The sequence below is a fragment of the Mustela erminea genome, chromosome 11 (genome assembly GCF_009829155.1).
Source record: "Mustela erminea isolate mMusErm1 chromosome 11, mMusErm1.Pri, whole genome shotgun sequence".
In the NCBI taxonomy this organism is placed as follows: Eukaryota; Metazoa; Chordata; class Mammalia; order Carnivora; family Mustelidae; genus Mustela; species Mustela erminea.
In genome coordinates, this window is record NC_045624.1 from 4,309,383 (window position 1) to 4,329,966 (window position 20,584).

The window sequence follows — 20,584 nt, forward strand, 5'->3', positions numbered from 1 at the left end:
AGCCTAAAGAAGCCTTAAATGTTCTGCTTTGAAGCTCGTGTGTCGCGGGTCCACCAGGGGGAACCACAGCAGGGATCATTCCCATCCTTGTCTCCACCCCCAGCCCGCTCCCCCAGACCCCAGGCCAGAGCTCACGCCCCACAGGTGCTGAGTAAATGTTTGCAGAGTAAGGAGACAAATGAACGCTCCAGAAGATGCCACAGACTGCCCCACAGACTGCCCCACTCACTCGTGTCGCGAACGATAAGGTGGGTCCTCTTTATGCTTTTCTTAAGTAAGCGTCACATAAGCAGGGAGTATCTTGGAGGACCGCAAACAGGGTGTACCTTGGAGAGCAAGTCAGGTCCCATCTTGGTTTGACCTCAACTCTTTCGGCAACCTTGGAAGGTTCGCTTAAATCCCTAGGCTTCAGTTTCCCTGTCTGCGGAGAGTGAACAACAGTAGCAGCCCCCTCTCTGGGCGGGTGGGCGGAAGGCTTGCACTGTACATGGGAAGAATCTGGAAAATTCCCAAAGCAAGCCGGTTCCTATCAATAAGGGTCACGCTTCTGAGCGACGGAGCTGCTTTCCCGCGTGACCTCAGGAATCAGGCCTTTCACAAATGGCACTAGACCCTTCCTCCAAGGAATCACACAATTTCCTGAAAAGACATACATGCTCGAAGTAATTACTGTGTTTCTAAATATACCCAGAAACTGTCTTAAGTGAGTTATAAATATTATTTTTAATCTTCGTAACAACCCTAAGAGATAAGTCTCACTATTATCCTCAGTGTACAGATGAGGAAAGCCAAGAACAGAGAAATTAAATAATTTCCCCAAGGTCACATAGCCAATGAGTAACCAAGACTCAAACCCACACAGACTGGCCACAGTCTGCTCTTAACTACTGTCTACTTGACCTTTCCAGTGATTTCTGCTACTTACTTCAACCGATCTGATTAAGTTACTGCACACAGAGAAGATGCTTTGATTTTGTTTTTATTACTCAAGAGGGGGAAAAAAAGAAATGTATTATTTTCAGGCATCAGCCAGAGCTTAGAAAATACGCCATCTGTTTGTGCCTCAATCCAGTCAGGAAATAACAAAAAGAAATTCAAAAGACGGGGGAAACACTTAAAATGTTTGATTGCCAAGAATTCTACATGGCTTAAGAAAGCCTCCAGCTAAAAAAATAATCTTTGTATCTAATCTTCAATTACAAAGGAATAAATTAATTCCCCCCAGACCGCAGTAAAACTTGAAAGTATCCCCACTTGTCCCATTATTTTTCAATCTGTTCAAAGAAAAACAACCAAAGACCTACAAGGAAATAATTTCCAGGGTCTTACTGTTGTGGATCCAACCACATTAGAAGATCAATGCTTCTTCTGTGCACGTATTTCAGAAAGGCATACTCTACCACAGCCTTGCTCACTCAGCACAGGGGAGAGGGTCGCTAGATACCAGATGTCCAGTCAGGAATCACGCAGAATGGGACGGAATAAACTTCTGGAGCCCACGGCGCAAGGCTATGCTCTGGTCCTTCTTGAAAGTCACACACAGGTGTTCTAAGGATCGATCCATCCAGGAGAACAACACGGGGAGCCATGGGGCCAGGGATGGGAGGACCACACATTGCGAGAAAAACGGGTTGAGAGGAATGGCAGGCAGGACTCAAGGATCCTTAGTCCAAGCCCCAAATGCCATGTGCAAAGTGTCTATAAAAAGCGGATGAGAACAGGTGGTGAGGACAGCTTCACTCATTCATTAGAAATTCTATCTGTTCCTGTGCATTACGTTCCAGGGACAGAGCCAGGAGATGGTTCAACCAAGCAAGCCAGTGGCAGAGATAAAGATAGAAAGTCAATAAGGATTCAGAAATCCTAAAGCTCATTGAAAAGTCAATCATTTAGACAAATCCGTTTTCCCAAAAGACCAGAGTACAAGGCAAGACAGGCAGCACCAGGGAGCAAGGCAGAGGGAACTGTTCGTGTTTGGCTGTTACTTGTCATGTTTTAAGTTAATGTCCCGACTTGCTCTTCCTGCCAGACGGTCCCTCCAGACGGAAGCGCGTCTTGAGCTGACCCAAGCCTACACAGAGTAGACACACTCTCAGCTCAGGATGATGGACGGGGCAGTGGACGGATGGAGAAATGCATCTGCAAACCAAGGACTGAAGGAAACTGGCCAAGCAAGTAAGACCGGACGCAGCCCCTGCACGTCAGGGTCAGGGTAGACCCCGCAGCCCACTTGCTGCCCAGCGCCAGGCAGTTCTGGAGGCCCAGGGTTTCTCAGCGTTAACAAGGAAACAGTGACGACATCGGATTGCAATGAGGAATAAAGGCAATGATGTATCTTCAATGTTTCCAGAGGGTTTGACTCAAGGGAAAAGCTGGTAGTGGTTGTGGTGGCTCCAGGAGTCGTGGCGGGCGTGGGGAGGAGATGGTAGTGGCGGGGGGGAGGATAGCGGTCAGGACCACAGCCGTAGCAGTCATGGCGGCAGTGGTCATGGGAATGGTACAGTGGTCCTAATGGTGGTGGCAGTAATGACAATCATAGCAGTAACGGTAGTGGTGGTAGCAATGGTGGCCGTGGGAGTGGCGGTCATGGTCGTCATGGCTATAGGACTGGCGGGAACTACAGGGGTTTAGCAGTGGGAGGAGCAGGGGAAGGGGAGTAGCTTCCTCAGGACTCTCCCATCACCCCGACAAGGGGCAGGTGCGCCCTTCAGCCGAGGCCAGCCCCCAGGTTGGTGGAAAGTGTGCAGAAGAGGGAAGAAGTTGCGCTACTCGGAAGCCGTAGAGACAACGGCCCCAGCCCACCCCCACCCACTGTGACTGAGGAAAAGAGCAAGGACGTACACGTACAAAATCTATTTCAATCCTGTTTGAATTTTTTTAACTGTATTTTCAGATCAGCTTTCTACCCCTTTCTGTCTAGTCTCCATCTCTACAAATGCAGGTCGGGGGATGGAATCTTGTTCCTAACCCGTGGAAGCAGAGAACCCACCCCGACCCCAGTGCAGCTGAAGATGCAGAGAAGCGGGGGGTCTGGTGCACCATGCGCGGCCTGGACCACAGCGGGGCCGCTGCTTACGAAACCAAACACGCTTACCGTGGAGCCCAAAGCACACCGTCGCCGGCGTTCACCTGCACACGTACACAAATGTCCATAGCAGTTTTATCCCTAACAGCAAAAGACAGAAATGCCTTTCAATGCCTGAACTTCAGGTTCACAAACCTGGGTCACCCGCGCAGTGAAACAGCCCTCAGCCCTGGAAAGCAGCAGACCTGCTTGCACAACGGCCGGGACACGTCTCCAGGGTTTGGTGGGAAAGCCCGTCTCTGTAGGTCACAGACGGCAGGTTCCACTCAGACAACATCGTCAAAAGGACACAAGTGCAAAGACAAAGAACAGATCGCTGGTTGCCAGGGCACAGGGGTGGGGGGGTGCATGTAAGAGGATACACTGGGCTGTCCTTCGTATTGACGGAATATTGATTTTGGCAGAAGTTACGTGAATCTCTGCACGGGGTAAAAATGCACAGGTCTGTACACAAGGACAAACGCGAATGAGGGGATGAAAAGTTATTGAATTCTTCGAGCCGATGCAACATGGTCTGGACTCTGGCCCCGGTTCACTAACAAACATCACCGAGCAGGAAAGCCGGGCGCTTCCTGTATGCAGAGACTGGGGAGAAAAATGGAGAAAAACCGAGGCTTAATTTCAAGTCCCAGTGGAAATATTTTTTGAAGCAAAAAGGGTATGCATTTAATGGGACGCTAAGAGGCTATTACACACAGAGAGGGAAAAGGTTATCTTAAATAGGTCACGTATAGATGACACCACGAAGGGCCACTGAAACCGAAAAAATGTAGTGATTTCGTCGGAGAGCCATGTAAGTGCCTCTGCCGAGTTGAATCTTTGGCTTCAGCTCCAGATCAAAGCCAGAATCATCCAACGCTTCCCGTCTTGAGCAGGATCGCTCACAACACCTCCCCGACGGGCTGGGTGGCGCAGGCCCCGGGCTCCCATCACGCTCCACACCGATCCTCTCCCCGGACACAGGGAGGAAGCCAGGAAGGGCCAAATTCAGTAGCTCGCAGAGGAAATCCAATGACACCAAACGTAGGGTTGGTGGGGAAAAGCCTGCACAACCAGCACCAAGCTGCCAGGAGGTAGTGATGAAGCCACCAGCTCCAAAAGGGGTCTCTGTCCCCAGCTATAATTTGGTCACATAGTGGCCATTGTCCTTTTGGATTCATTATTAATCAGAACAGTTGCATGTCCTGTAGCTGGAAGGTACTTTTTCCAGGACAGCAGGGATAATCCCAACTACTTTTGAATTTTCACGCCCCATTCTATAGAGAATGAGACAGACAGACACACACACACAAGAAAGAACTCAAAGGAGCCACGAAAATATTGGAGCTATACAGACTGTCCTTCCGTCTCTCTGTTTCTGCTTCCTGTCTTCCCTCAGGCCATGCCAAGGTCAAAGTCAAAATCGCCAGGAAGATTGTATTCAAGACGATTGCCACAGGGGAGAGAGGTCCGAACTCCGTCTGAGCTCCCCTCGGCTGGAGCAAAGGGCAGGGGCATTTTAGGAGCTGGAGCAGGGGGATGTCTCGTCTGTCTGATCTCCAACTGCCCGGATCCAAAAGGAAAGTAAACCTCATCTTCAGGACAGCAGGCAGTTCTACAACGTGGAGCAAGGGGCCCACAGAAATCAGGCTCAGCGCTCCCGTGGAAACAAAAGGCGGGGTGCCACCCTCCCAGAGGGTTACACTTCAAAGAGGGGGCTCCAGGTCCCTGAGAAAGACAGACCTGGGCTGTCAATCTAGCACTAGTCTCTGCAAAGACGTGCCTCTCGAGTGAGCAGAGAAATAGTCCCCACGTGTCTAAGTGAATGGTCTATGAAAGGGAAGGCAGGGCCAGCGACCAGGGAGAAAGCTGTCTGAAATGCAGTGTCTCTCGTGCTTTCCTAATAGGACCAGAGAACCTGTGGGCCTCACCCCACCGCAGGAGGATGGGGCGGGGGCGGGGAGAGCGGGGCCCGGCGACGGCACCGCCCCCTAAGCTGTGCCATCTGGCGCAGGTCAGCCAGACTTGCACTCTCTCTGCCCATCTTGCACCTGCCAGCCCAGCCGGTCTAACGGAAAGGGTTTGGGAGCCGGTGCTTTCCCCGCAGGGCCTCCCATCGCCTCACCCCTTCCCACGAGGACTCCTCAGGCATCCCAGAGCTCGCCAGCAGAGAGGTGAGAGGGAAGCCTCGTCGCGAGGCACCACTCCCCATGAGTTACAGCCCCATGGGGTGTCGCTCCCCTCTCCCATTTGTGCGGAAATGAGAGCATCCCCAGGGCGGAAGCCAGGGCGGAGCTGACATTTCGGGAGAGCCCAAAACCTATGACCCAGTCCTTGGCCGTGACCATGGCTGGACCCCGAGGCCCAGCCTGGGGGAGGAGAGGTCACCCACAGAGGGTGTCTCCCTCAGCTGGGATTGATAAACCCGGCAGACAATCCTTCACACTGTAGGGACCCGAGAGACATGGCGCTAAAGCTGCATGTGGCAAAGCGAACAGGAGGCCGGAGCGATGCAGGGAGCTCCAGGGACGGCGGCGCAGCAGGGAAAGCTCCTGGATCCTCCCCCTGGGTCCTGCTGGGGCAAGACTGTTGCCACTGATCCCCTGGGACAGTCTGTCGCACCCCACTGTGCAGAGGGAGGACCCCCATGGGACAGGCCGGCGGGCTGTCTGTGTGCACACAGAGCCTGGAGATCTAAGACACGTTGGGAAAAGGGAAATTAGATTTGCCTAGAAGGTGGTCTAGTGCGGAGGAGAGGGAATGAACACACACACACACACACACACACACACACACACACATGCCACGTAAGAGATGGTCTTTGCTCATCAGCTAACACAGACTGAGCCGAGGACTAACACTTAGCCGAGAACAGTGGATTAAATATGAGAACACCACTGACGCTGCCCGGAGGAGAGGTCACAATGCTTCACAAGTCAGCCCAACAGTGGCCTCTCGGTCTGTGATCCGAGAAGGGGAAATTGCTAGGACAAGCATGTTTTTTCTGTTAATTCTTCTACAGGAAATAACTGAGAACACGTCGAGCTCTCCCTCTAAAACGGTCATCTCAGGCACGCGCTTCTTGGTAAGATACCCCGGCCCGCAGCAAAGCAATTATTTATTTTACCATTTGCATTTAAACCAAATGCTATTAAAATTGCTCCCGGCTCCATCCCCGATCATACAAAACCGAGGCCAACTCCTTCTCAGCGCGGGTTCTGAAGCAATCTGTCCTCCAAATAATGAGACACTCTGTGGTCCAAATTACAGCCGACTTTATTGTATTTGCCATTTAGATACGACTGTAACACCATTAATCCCAAAAAATGTCCCACGGTATGGATTTCTGTCAACAGGAAGTCAGCCTCCGGCGACAGTAGGCCAAGAAGATCCTCTCTGCTTTAAGGACACTGAGCCCATTTTGGTAGGTCAGGTATTTGGGGGCGGGGGTGAGCAGGTTGTAAATAAAGCAGCCATTCCCACAGCCCCACACACAGTGCGCGAGGGTCTCGGCGGTGAGAGGCCCTCACTTCCTTCCGGCACAGGGACTGTCCCCGGAGTCTGCCTGAGCCCAGGAGCACTTTACGTTCAAGGGAACCCTCCCTGGGTGAACTTTGATTAGTGGTGAAATATGAGCCCAGATAAGTCAGAGAGGAGGACAGTTCACGCTTGTGGGACTCAATACCCCGGCACCTCCCGAGGAGCCCGTAATTCGCACACATCGTGTAATTGCTTCTGTTCCAGTTCAACCCCAGAATAGTCCTCGGGAGGAGGGCGGGGAGGAGGGGGGAGAGGGGACAGGGAAGGGCCACCAGCACTCCTGCTCTTCAGAAAGCAGCTGGGAAAGGACATGGCCCGTGTGTCACTTTGTCAGATGATGCCCCCCCCCCCAGTTTCCATGAGCGTCACTAGGGCCGTGCTCCCCCCTGGGCTAGCAGCGGGCGTCTGCCATCGCCTTCCAATCCCCCACGGGCTTCGGCAGCTCTTGTTTTCTCTCCGGCACATGAGAATTGACCCAGGAGAACAAGGTACCCCTTTTAAGACCGCTAATGATTTTTCCCCGGCGGGCCACAGGTTTGTTTTATTTTGTTTTTATTTATTTTCAGCGTAACAGTATTCATTATATTTGCACCACACCCAGTGCTCCATGCAATCGGTGCCCTCTCTAATACCCACCACCTGGTTCCCCGACCTGCCACCCCCCCGCCCCTTCAAAACCCTCAGGTTGTTTTTCAGAGTCCATAGTCTCTCATGGTTCACCTCCCCTTCCAATTTCCCCCAACTCCCTTCTCCTCTCCATCTCCCCATGTCCTCCATGCTATTTGTTATGCTCCACAAATAAGTGAAACCATATGATAATTGACTCTCTCTGCTTGACTTATTTCACTCAGCATAATCTCTTCCAGTCCCATCCATGTTGATTCAAAAGTTGGGTATTCGTCCTTTCTGATGGAGGCATCATACTCCATAGTGTATATGGACCACATCTTCCTTATCCATTCGTCCGTTGAAGGGCATCTTGGTTCTTTCCACAGTTTGGCGACCATGGCCATTGCTGCTATGAACATTGGGGTACAGATGGCCCTTCTGTTCACTACATCTGTGTATTTGGGGTAAATACCCAGGAGTGCAATGGCAGGGTCATAGGGAAGCTCTATTTTTAATTTCTTGAGGAATCTCCACACTGTTCTCCAAAGTGGCTGCACCAACTTGCAGTCCCACCAAGAGTGGAAGAGGGTTCCCCTTTCTCCACATCTCTCCAACACACGTTCTTTCCTATCTTGCTAATTTGGGCCATTCTAAGTGGTGTAAGGTGGTATCTCAATGTGGCTTTAATTTCAAGCTCCCTGATGGCTAGTGATGATGAACATTTTTTCATGTGTCTGTTAGCCATTTGTATGTCTTCATTAGAGAAGTGTCTGTTCATATCTTCTGCCCATTTTTAACCCCCCAAAATGAGGGTATCCCTGAGATAGCCTCATGTCCATGCGACCCTGAGGGGCCACTTGGTCTGGGTCCCTGCTTCCTGGAGGGTCCCTTTGACCCAGTGCCACTTCAACTCCTCAGCCCCCTGGTCGTCAGACCTGCTCAGTGATGTCAGGGCATAAATGAGAGCCAAATGGGCCCCTTTCCCTCCAGCCCGCGCTCGAGAATCAAGCTCTCATTTCTCAGACCTTACTCACTCAGAATTTGTGTCCGTTGGCCTTGGTCTGAGCTGCTAAAATACTAGCATTAATTTTCAAATTAAATATAAAACTTAGGGGGTGCCTGGGTGGCCAGCTTCAGCATCCAACTCTTGACCTCAGCTCAGGTCTTGATCTCAAGGTTGAGAGTTCAAGCCCTGCGCTGGGCTCCATGCTGGGTGTAGAGCCAACTTAAAATAAACAAACAGACAAATAAATAAATAAAATCATATGTATGTATATATGTCTTAGCTTTGAGTTTTCTGGAAGTTTTAAGGAATATATTAATAAATGTGAAAGAGGCTCTCTGCTCAGCAGGCAGCCTGCTTCCTCCTCTCTCTCTCTGCCTGCCTCTCTGGCTACTTGTGATCTCTCTCTCTCTGTCAAATAAATAAATAAAATCTTTAAAAAAAATAAAAATAAATGTGAAAGAAACATTTGCTTATAAATAGCATGAACAAGATTGCAGGGCACATTTAACCTAATTTCACAGAATAAATTATTTTTGGATACAGAGAAGGACCAGTTAATACACAATAGGCCAAAACCAAACACGAGGCATCATTAACGATTCATTCATTTGCTAAAGCAGAGCTTGGAGCTTGCAGGGCGACCAGTTGCGATCTTGCGCATCTCGCTAGCGTTGGGGGTGAACTTGAGGGCGGAGCCGTGCAGCTGTGTAAACGAGCGCTGTCGCCCAGGCCGCAGACGCCTTCTGGCCTTACCCCGTGAGTCGGAATCATGAGTCTCGGCCGTATTGACATTTGCATCTACCTAAAAGACGATGTTCCTCCGGGAACTCCTAACTCAGCTCAGACATGTGTGCGCTTAGGAAAAGCTGAGAACAGTAGCAAGCCTGTTAGCAGCTCAGGGACCCAAAGCTCCCAGAGAATTCTGTGTCTGGGCAGCCAATCGAAGTCAGAGGGCAGGTTTTCAGAAACAGGACCAGTCACCTGGGCCCGCCGTATGGGGAGAAACCTTTGCACAGCGAAGAGTTTGAGGAAAATGGGAGGGCTCGGAGGGGAGGGAGGGGAGGTCGCACCAACGGGGCAAAGACCACAGGTCTCTGGGCCGATGACGGAAGAAGAATTGGCTGGGGGAGCGTGTCCGTGCAACGTACCCCCGCCCCAAACAATTTCTGTGGTGCCTTTTAACAAAAGACATGAACACAATGAAAATCCTTAAAATCAGGTAAAATGACAAAATGGACCCAATGAAAATGGGAAAGTAAAGTAATTTTATGGCCCAGGAAATCTATTAAAGAGAAATGCAAACCTTAGCTCTGAGTCTCTGGACGCGATAAAAATACTATAAATATGAAGAATTAAGGAGGGGAGGAGGCCCAGGCCACGCCGAGCCACACGCTCTCGCCTCTCCGCTCTTCCCAGTGACCATCACCGTAAGACGGGCCGGCCCTGGGCGGCACCCGCCCACTCCCTTCCCCTGAGTCGCCCAGGCTGGGGGCCCGGGCGTGGCCTCGTCTCCGCGCTGCTCCCGAGTCCCGGCTTCCCTGTCCCGGCCACACAGCTGGGGATATCACTGACACGATTAGAGATCAAGGAAATTTTTTTTTAAGATTTTACTTATTTATTTGACAGAGAGAGAGAGATCACCAACAGGCAGAGAAGCAGGCAGAAGTGGGGGAGAGAAAGCAGGCTCCCCGCTGAGCAGAGAGCCTGATACAGGGCTCGATCCCAGGATCCTGGGATCATGATCGGAGCCAAAGGCAGAGGCTTAACCCGCTGAGCCACCCAGATGCCCTGAGATAAAGGAAATTTCTAAAGGACTTTTTAATACTTTAAGGTATAAACTGACTTACAGAATCCTCTGGGTTGAGCTAGAATTGCCTTTTGCCCTTAGCAAAGTATTAACCTTAAGGCAGTTGAGTTCCTTGGGGACTCAACTTTGGGGATTAGGTTTCAACATACAAATTAGGGGAGAGGGGACAGAAACACTGTCTAGAGCACCCACCTTACTCCTCTGTAGGGTGTTCGGGGCCCTCATGGGCCCCTCCCCCCTTTCCTCCAACAGAAGCTGCTTGCAGGGAAACAAGCAATCCAAGCATTTTCTGCTCAGAACTGAAGCCGCCTGTCCCCTCTCCCTGGGGACACACAGTGGCTCCTCACCTCTTACTGCAGGGAGAGGATCCAGGCATCCAGGGAGAGGGCGAGCTGGCCCAGCTTCTCCTACACTCCCTCCCCACCCCGACCGCACCAGCCCCCCACCCAGGACAAGACAAGTGGGAAGCAGGGCCGTGGGAGGTCTTTAGCCAATAGTATCTGCACACTGGCCCGAGAGGGAGGGGACTGGGTCCCGTAGGACAGGAGAAGCCGATCAGAGCAGGTTTCTACAGCAAACATAGTAGAGGCAAATCACCAATGGCCAAACGGCCCCTGCCACTGCTTAGAGGCCCAGTACTCAACATCGATACATTGGGCACCTGGGGCGGCTCGGTCGGTGAAGCGTGAGAAAGTCCTGGCTCTTTCACGTACACAGTCCTGCAGCACACAGAGAGCCCCTGTATGGGGGAAGGGCTCACCCCTCCCCAGGCTGAAGCCCCCTGCCCAGGTCCTAGCTCCTGAAGATGCTCCGTGGGAAGCAGGTGCTGCCGGAGGGGGCGAGCTGAGAACACATACCTCAGCCAGGGACGGAGACCCCACAGTCACTACTTTGTTGACACCACCAAAACAAACAAACAAAAAAGCTATTTGTTACCGGGCTTGCTTGGGAATCACTGCAATAGGTAATTTGCTGCTGTTGGTCCTCGAAAACCCATAGAGGGAATTTATCAATCAAAATCGTTTGCCCATGATAATTGCTTTCATTTGTGTGGATGGCTTTAGCGTTCCTGAGATTTCTCCCATGTACACACGTGTATGACCCTGTAACTCTGGTCCTGGGTGTGCACTGCTTTCCCTCCTGACCACCTCGGAATCTCCAGCTGAGTTTTGGGCGAAGGGGAGTGAAAATACACACCCTTGGGCTTAACCAAACACTAGCTCCTGGTGAGACCATGCGCGTCCTGAGAAACGGCCACAGCACATTGTCCGGACCTAGCACTGCGTGGACGAGTTGCTGTGAGTGATCGTGACTCGCGCTCCCACAAGGAGCCCCCAGCCATGACCGAGGGCAGATGGCCAGACGGCCAGACGGCAGGAGGGCGCGATTCACTACCCCAGAATGCCCACTCCTGGGAACAGGTGAAGAGTTAGGCATGAGGTGTGTTTCTGGGGTGCTTTGTGGACTCCAGCGGTCAACATCTGTGAACATAGGCTCTGACTCAAGGCCACTGGTGAAAGGCAGGTACCCACCAGTGATACCAGGAGAGGCCCAGTTTCCTTGAAACCTCAGTGCATAGAGGACCTTCCGGTTAAACTTTAGCTGCCCTCTGTCTCAGTCTGAGTCAGAAACAAGTCTCCCCCGTGGGCCCCAAGACACGAAACTCAGAATCGCTAACCCTGAGCAGTGCTTTGCTGCACTGAGAAAAATCCCAGATGCCAGAAAACCACCGTGAACCTTGGAGGTCCACATGGGATTTCCTGGGGTAATTTCTGAGCCAGCTCCTTGAGGAAGGGGAAATGGACAGCTCTCTGCCTTGCGAGGTTTCTCTCGATAGCGCTGCGCTTGTATTCAGCTGCTGTCTAAGAGGCTCGGGGCCAAGGGCACAATAAGAAGAAGAGCACCTTCCCCCGCACCAGCCAGTGGTAAACACCAATGTACACTTGCGGGACTCAGAGACATATACTTGATTCCTTCACAGGGCTAGTGAGTCATCAGGCTTCTCCAGAAAAACAGAACCAAGAGAAGAAAGAGACAGAAAGAAGGAGAGAAACAGAAACAGGGGTTTGGGGGGAGGTACTCTGGGAATTGGCTCCTGCAGTCAGAGAAGCTGAGAAGTCCCACATTCTGTTGCCTATAAGCCAAGAACTGGGAAAGCCAGTGGTAGTATGAGTCAGTAAGAGTCTGAAGACCCAACGTCTAGGAGCTCCCATGTCTGAGGGCAGGAGAAGATGGCTATCCCAGCTCAACAACAGAGAAAGACTTTGCTTTTCCCTTGCCATTTTGCCCCATTTGGGCCCTCGGGGGTCACACAGCAGTGAGGGCCCATCCCCTAACTCAGCCTAATGAATCCAGTGCTAATCTCTTCTGGAAACACACTCACAGACACACCCAGAACTCACATGTTACCAGCTATCAGGGCATCCTTTGGCCAAGTCAGGCTGACACATAAAATTAACCATCACGATGTGTCAATTAACCTTATTGGGACAGTCATTTCACAGCAGATACATGCATCGAACCCTCCCATCGCACAACTTAAACTTGCATGATGCCATATGCCAATTACATCTTCATAAAGTCAGGGGGAAATTAAACATGACAGCTACTATCCCATTTCCACTTTTCTTAGAGGTCAGACAAACTCGATCCTGGCCGCAGGTGTGATAATGCCTAACAGTGGGGCCTCGGAAAAGTCACTTCACCTCGCTGAAAAAGTTCAAGGGTAGGGCTCAGTTAGGAGTCACAGCTAAATGTCCTCAGGGGCTGGACAGGAATAGCACTGTGTGAAGAAGGCAAAGTGTAATACATAAAGGAATGGTGGGGTCTGGGGTAAACAGGAGAGCCTACGGGCGCATCTAAAAATATTCAAAAGAAATGTTAGTGCAGCTCACAAGAAACACTTCCACAGGTTACAAACCCGCACCCCCAGAACTGCATGTCTCTGAAGTTGGCCATCTGTACAAGTTCTCGGCTCTAAGATCTGAATGAGGCAGGAAACATTATTCCCCGAAGGCATGATTCAATCAGGATATATGTGGTGGTCTGAAATACGCACCCCCACAGCTCTCTCCAGGAAACGGAATTCATGAGGCAGTGCTAGGCTCTAGGAATCCCAAGAGAAGCTGAACAGGGCCAGGGTCACCTCCAGAGACCCCAGGGAAAGGATTCCGTGAACCTTCAGTTTCATGCCTCACCAGGGATGGGACGAGCTACCCTACAACTCTTGGCTTCTTAGCCATCCCTCCGCCCTCCGCTCAGTCTATAAGTGCCCACTTTCAGATTCCAAGGGGAGGAGTCTTCGCACCTCTCCTAGACCTGATGCCTGGCCTTGGCCAAGCAGCCATGGCCAAAGAAGTTAGGTCACATGGTTCAATGACAGCTCAGCGAACACTGCTCTTCACGAGACCATGGGTGGGCGTAAGCAACAGAATGTCCCAGTACATGGTCAAAATGGAAAGCATTGATTTTCCCAATCGTGTTTTCTCCTAAACATTTCAGATATTCCCTAATGGCTCCATCCTCCTGCTAGTTCATGGACAAAATCTCTCCTGTCACCTTCTTAGTATCTTTGCTTCTTACCAGCATCACAAGGAGCTCCCCGCACTGGGCGCTCCCTGGAACCTGTCATCTGGGTGGGAAGGAAGCCCCAGCAGCTGAGCATGTGGATAGGACATCCTCCTGTGAGCAGGAGGGAAGAGGTGGCAAGCAGCTCTGTCTCCACGTCATTCATTCTCGGTGCGTAGGAGATGTCATGGGGCTTTATGAGTGCTAAATCACTTTTATTGGCCATATGATTTGATTGATCTTGTTAGTCTTGACAAGAAATCAATTGGAAAAAAATATATGTACCTTCCCGGAATGGGCTTTCCATCTTCAGGTAGAAGGACAATCTAACAAGCGCAGAGGGAGATCCAGGGAGCGGCCTCAGTGAAGTATGACCAAGCCCAAGACCCTGGGAAGACGCTGCTCTGTGGTCTCCAATGCGGAAGGAAATGAGGAGGGAGACACATGAAAGGGATCCAGTAAGTTCAGGAATGTCACCTCGGGATCAGCCTCAGAGCCCTCATGGAGACTTCTAGAGTGATGAAAAGGGTAAGACTGTCTTGGGTCCAAATCATCCTGACTCCGCCATTCTCCAGCTGGGGCGACTCTCCATTCTCTGCCCCTCAAGGTGCTTATCTATTGAACAGCGGTAACAGGACCAGCCACGTGAGACCACCATGAAGAAGGGCGTGAGGCTGGCGTGAGCAGAGCAGAGCGTGAGCCGAGCACCCACATGGCCCTCCACACCTGGGGGCCCAAGGTACACCCCTCGCTTGCAGTGACCTCTAGTTCCAAAGGCAAACCCAGCGCTGGATCAACAAAGGGTGGAAAGACTCAGGGGCTACAGAAGCCAACAGACGCGCGTTCGAAGATTGATTCCAACAACACAACCCTCTGTGATGTCTTTGTTTCCTTGTCTATGAAAGGACCCTGCCTCAGAACCACTTGGAGTTGTCTAGTCGCCTGTCTGGCTGCCATAAGGAACAGCGCACAAGGTGGCTTCAATGTCAGAAATGGCTTCTTCTCCAAGAAAACAGCAAATGGCCAATGACATTGGTGCTGCAGGAGGGCCTGGAAGGTCCAGGGTCCTGGAATGGGAGTCTTTGCAGCAGCACCCACAGTGATGGCCGTGGCCATAGCCGTGGTTGTGGTCATGGTCATGAATGAGGCCACAGAGCTCACAGAGGCAAGACTGAGAACAAGCGGGGTACTTGGGTGGCTCAGTGTGTTAAAGCCTCTGCCTTCGGCTCAGGTCATGATCCCAGGGTCCTGAGATCGAGCCCCACATTGGGCTCTCTGCTTAGCAGGGAGCCTGCTTCCCCCACCCCCCGCCTACCTCTCTGCTTACTCATGATCTCTGTCAAATAAATAAATAAAATCTAAACAGAAAGAAAAGAAATTCTTATTAAAAAAAAAAAAAAGACAGAGGACAAGAAGGGGATCCCCAACACCAAACTGGGTTGCCTAGTCAAGGACATGAAGATTACGTCCCTGGAGGGGATCAGCCTCTCCTCCCTGCCCATCAGAGAATCTGAGATCATTGATTCTTTCCTGGGGCATCCTTCAGGAATGGGGTTTTGAAGCCTCTGCCAGTGCAAAAGCAGACCCATGCTGGCTAGCAGACCAGGTTCAAGGCATTTGTTGCCCTTGGAGACGACCATTGGACACGTTGGTCCGGGTGGTGGGTGCTCCAAGAAAGTCGTCACTGCCACAGGTAGGGCCATGATCCTGGCCACATCTTTCCAGCATCTTGTGCGGCGAGGCTACTGGGGGAACAAGACCGACAGCCCCACAGTGTCCCGTGCAAGATGACAGGCTGCTGTGGCTCTCATGCGAGAGCATCTCCTCCCCGCCCCCTGAGGCCCTGGCATTGTCTCAGCCCCTGTGCCCGAGAGGCTACAGATGACGGCCGATCTGAAGACAGCTGCCCCTCAGCCAGGGACTCTACTGTCCCTCTGGACGACTTCATCAAAGCCACCCTGACACCATCCCCAAGACCCACAGCTGTCTCTCCCCTGGAGATATCCCCAGAAAGAGACCCTGTTCACATCTCCCTATTAGGAATTTGCCAACAACTTTGAAAGACCCACAACGGAATCTCCATGCAGAGGACCCAGTCTCCAGTTGGGGCCACCACTTAGTGTTACACAAGACAAATAAAGTGAATTCAAGCCAGTTTTCAAAAAAAGTCAGATATTGGCTGTCCCGCAGTTCTGGAGGCTGGAGGTCCAAGATCAAGGTGCAGCCAGTTTGGTTTCTGGATGGAGCTGTCCTCCTGGTTTGCAGACAGCCACCCCCTTGCTGTGTCCTTATGCAGGGGCCGAAGAGCCAGCGAGCTCCTGTCTCTTCTCATAAGCCACTAATCCTATCAGATCAGGGCACCACAGTTTTCTCCTCATTAATCCTTAATTGCTTCTGTAAATGCCCTATCTCCAGGTAGTCAGAATGTTCGGCATTAAGGGCTTCAACGTACGAATTCGGGAAGAACACATATCGGTACACAGCAAGGGCATATGAAAAACACAGATGTCCGGGCCCCACCCCGGGCCTGCTGAATCGAAGCCTCTAGAGATGGGACCCAGGAAGGTGAATTCTTAAGAAGCTTCCACTGCCTGAGCCCCCTTCTGCATGTTGCAGGCAGGCCTGGACTGCCCTGTCCCCTTCATAATGTCCACTCATGCCCTTGGTGAGCCCTGAATTACCAAAGGGGCCCTTGTAAGACCCCAATGCACCCAGCATGTGTGTGATGGTCACCTGCTCTGCTCTCTCTTCCAACCTGGGCCTCCCCGGGATGCTGCCACGGGGAGCTTCAGAGACCCTTGAGATTCAGAGGAGAAATATGGGAAGAAACCGAAAAGCTCCAGGACAGCAGCTTGCCTCGGGCAGACACCCATCACCCTGTGACCGCCAAGACTCTGCCACACTTACTCAGTTTTTTTCTCCCTTTGAATCATTTTGGTCATTTAGGAATCATCCAATCATTTAGGAATTCACCCTCAGATGCCAGTAGGTCCTTTGTGCAGGTGAGGAAACAGACTACGAGATCCAGGAATTCTGGCTTAAAATCAGTTTGGGTCTCTAGCAGCAAAAGTCAGATGGAACGAATAAGCGCGGTATTTCCAGAACGGAAACATGGAGGGCACGCCAAGGTTATTCGTCAATGACACATTTTGTGAATTGCGTGAACAGAGCACCTTCTGTTCTCACAGCCCCGAAGCGACAGCCCAGGTGGCGGGTCGGCGGGGGGCGTGAGGGGGCAGCTGCCGGGCGCACAGGGTGCTTCTCATGACGACGGCGGGGCACAGTCACCGAGGGGTAGAAGGCAGGTGGGCCGGGGGGTGGGACAGGTGCAGGGAATGAGGGGCAGGATGGACCCGGAAGAGAACCTCATCTGTGTTTCTGGATCGCTGCCCTTGGCAACCACAAGATCCCACCACACACCGACCAGGATGGCAAAACCCCGAGCACAGACGGCACCCAGTGCTGCTGGGGATGCAGGGCGACGGGGGCTGCCCTTCTTGGCTGGTAGCGACACAGAACGTGACCGGGGTGCGGTTTCCTACAGACTGAAGACACTCATCACGCGGTCCAGGAATCGCGCTCTGCATGGCATTTTGCCCCCCGTGGCTGCCGCGCCCCCGTACTGCTGGGGTGCCCGCAGGCTCAGCCGGTGCCCTGGGGAGATGGGGCCCCTCTGGTGGCCTGGGAGTCAGGAGAGCCCAGCCTTCCAGAAATGAATGGGATGGAGCCGATGTCCCTGCCCTTTCCAGAACAGCGTTCGCACCTGAAACACAGAGAAGCCAGGCCGGCGGCTGTCTGCAGCTCCTGCCGCCTCTGGCCTCCACCATGCTCAGCCCTTGGCCAGGTTCAGCAGCGCGCACAGACCTTCATCCTGGACCAGACCCCACATGGTGTGCACACACAGGCACACTCATACGCACACACATGCACACTCACACACCAGCTCTCAGCCATGTGCACACTCACACGACTCTCACCCATGTGCACACTCACATGCCGACTCTTACCCATGCGCACACTCATACACCAACTCTTGCACATGTGCACACTCGCACGACTCACCCACGTGCACACTCACACATCAACCCTTGTGCACACCTGAACACTTGCACACCATGTTGTACACCAAGCTCATGCACAGAGGCGTGCGCAAGCACACTCACACATCAACTCTTACACAAAGTCACACACAGAAGCACACACATACACATCCCTCTGGGAGTCAGACCTGCTGAAGGTGGACACCAAGTGCTCTGGGAGAAGCAAAACCTTTAAAGCGCCTAGAAAGGGTTTTCCACTCCAGCCCCCAAACACCCCCACACTAAATGGTGTTTGGAGAAGCTAAATTTATAGCAAAAATACAGTCTGACTTGTGCCCCCAGAGCAGCCAGCCTCCACCCCAAGGCTCTGCAGCCCACACAGGAAGCCCCCGCACCCGCCTCCTCCATCGGCCCCAGAGTCCCCCGCGCAGGAACGGCTCCTCGGCTTGTACCCCTCTCCATCGCTGACCGACTCCCAGACAGGGAGCTGCCCCCCACGAGCATGGCGGGCCTCCCCCTGCGCCCAGGGCCCCGGGGAGCCAGCCCCACACACAGCTATGGCCCGTCTCCGGCAGCCGTGGCTGAGTTTACCAGACCGTACGGTAGATGTGATTTTCAGCCAATGTGCTCCGTCACAGAGATATCCTTCACTAAGTGACAATATATTTCAGTCAAGGGGTGGTCACCGATTTAGTATATTAGCGCCAGGGGTCTAAATCAGCGGCCGTGCGTCTGGGCAAGGCAGTGATATGTCAGGCTCGGCAGGTGACAGATGGGAGTCGGCTTGACAAATCGGGTTTAGCAAGTGATTGACTTCTACTTCCAGCCGGTAATTATGCTTTAATGCGTGATCTATCCCTTTCTGGATGAGGTGTATTAAATCCCCGATAACTGTGTATTTATTTCGCCGTGTTATGTATGCACACAGCCGTTAATACACATTTCAATGTTTAATGCATCCGCTCCGGCCGTATACCCCTGGCTCTTTCTGAAGTGTGGGACTCAGCGGCACCTCATAAAACACCACTTCATTAAGAATCAACAGGAATAACCCAACCAGAAAAATTTTTTATTGATGAAGGTTGAACAGAGAGATATCAAGTTCACTTATCACTTCTCACTGGGGAACGAGACAATGAAATCTTCATTGGAGAATTCTGGGTGTCGGGAACGCACTCCATCTTGTCAGGGACAGCACAGCCGGGAGAATCTACAGCCCGACGTGAGCGATCGCCGCGGGAGAAAGCCCGACCCGAACGCCATCTCAGCAGTTTCCTGGGGCTTTTGTGTCAAATGGCTTTGACGCTTTCATCCCTAAGTGGTTCTCTCCGTCAGGAAGTCTTTCATCCCAACCACTCTGGAAGCCCTTGAGAGCTCAGAGCCAGACCTCCAGCACACGCCACTCCCCAGTCAGAGCCCAGCTCCACGGAAGCCAGGGTGAGCCTTTGCCGCTGAGGCTACTCGGTCACCAGGACCAGTCAAGGTCCCCTCCCTGAAGGGAGATGGGGTGACCATCTCCCGCCCCCCACAAGGCACACAAAACCCACACCATCAGTGCCTCTTGGGAGGCTCCCTCCAGGAAGTCCTCCAGCAATCCCACTTCCTTGACCTTCATGGTTTACAGAGAATATTCTGCTGGGATTTAGGTCAAGGTCAAGCCAACTCCTGGTGGGTGAGGCAGGTTTAAGCACCCCGATTCCCCTTCCTGAGCATTTTTCCATAGCATCCCAGAACGCGATGCAATTTTAGAGTCATAATCTATCACGGCTGAGCAACATCTCAACCACGGTCAATCAGATGAGCTAGATTTTGCTGGAATTACAATCAGTTTCAAATTCTCTCGGTGAGGTTGACTTGGTGCTCACTCGAACTCCACTGTGGGTCTGGAGTCTGCAGGCAGCTGTCCTCGGCGGACGGCTAGCTCATGCCCAGCGCGGCCCCCAGAGTGGGATGTCAGGGTCACTGCCGAGCGGGAGGAGCATGTGGATAACCACATGGTGGTTTTTACCTGCTCCCCGGAGTCACAGATGCCCCTTCCTCTTGCAGACCAGTGGCAGAAGCTGGTTGTCACCATGGGGCCAATAAACATTTCCCACATGTCCAAGAAGGGAGGAAGCACAGGAAGTACCATGAGCCCGGACAGTAGGTGAGCTACACTGAATTTACCGAAAGTGAGTTGTTCACTCTCATTGCTGACCTTTATTTCCAAGAGCCAGACTTCTGTGAATCAAACTCTCCAGTCCCCATAGGGGTTCTCAGATACTGAAATCATTGATCTCAATCACAGATGATCATCAGAGCCACTGGGGGTGACACTCAGGTAGTCTTGGGCAGAACCTAGGAATCCACATTTTTGAAGGTTTGATTGATTCTGTTAACCAGCCAGGTTTGGGGTCTGAGACTTAAGTCACAGGTAATTTTCAAGGGGATGGTGACTGATGGCCCTGATTTCCAGTGATCCGTGAACAGGGTTCCAAGCTCAGGGCTGTGGGTCCTTGCTGAGAGCATGGGGAGTAATGACATGGAACCCACAACTCTGTGCTCAGCAAACCCTGGTTGAACACTGAATAAATAGTACTGATTGTGCACCCAGGTTGGGGGGAAATGTGATGCTGTTTTGATTTATAAAATATAGTGCACTCAGTACCTTCCCAAAGACCATCTATTTCTGGTTTTATGAGTTGTCTCAAGATAGAGTATGTCCATCAGGGTCCCAGAAGGAAATGAAAGGTACACTCAAAGGGCATGACCAAAGAGCTTAATGAAAAGACCATGAATTCACAAAAACTGAGAGCATAGACTGGAGCTATTTCTTCACAAAACATTTCACAGAATTCAGTAGTGGCGCCGTCTGGGTCTGGGGCTGTCTTCGCTGGAAAGCTCTAATGTTAATGTTCACTGCACTGTGTCCTGGGTGTCCTTTTGTCATGTGGCTGAGTTGTCGTTCCTTC

The 20,584-nt window shown here is 52.0% G+C and overlaps 1 long non-coding RNA gene across 2 annotated transcripts; it reads right to left on the reverse strand.

Moving 5' to 3' along the window:
- Positions 1–529: 529 nt before the first annotated feature.
- On the reverse strand, positions 530–3,776 carry LOC116569146. 2 transcript variants are annotated; one of them, XR_004276869.1, is made up of 4 exons: positions 3,271–3,776; positions 3,095–3,166; positions 1,330–1,698; positions 530–639 (listed from the first exon to the last, which is right to left on the reverse strand). It is a non-coding gene; the product is annotated as an uncharacterized LOC116569146 (long non-coding RNA). The 2 variants fall into 2 exon arrangements; XR_004276868.1 differs by having other exon boundaries at positions 1,330–1,548; positions 3,271–3,765.
- Between the last annotated feature and the right edge of the window lie 16,808 nt (positions 3,777–20,584).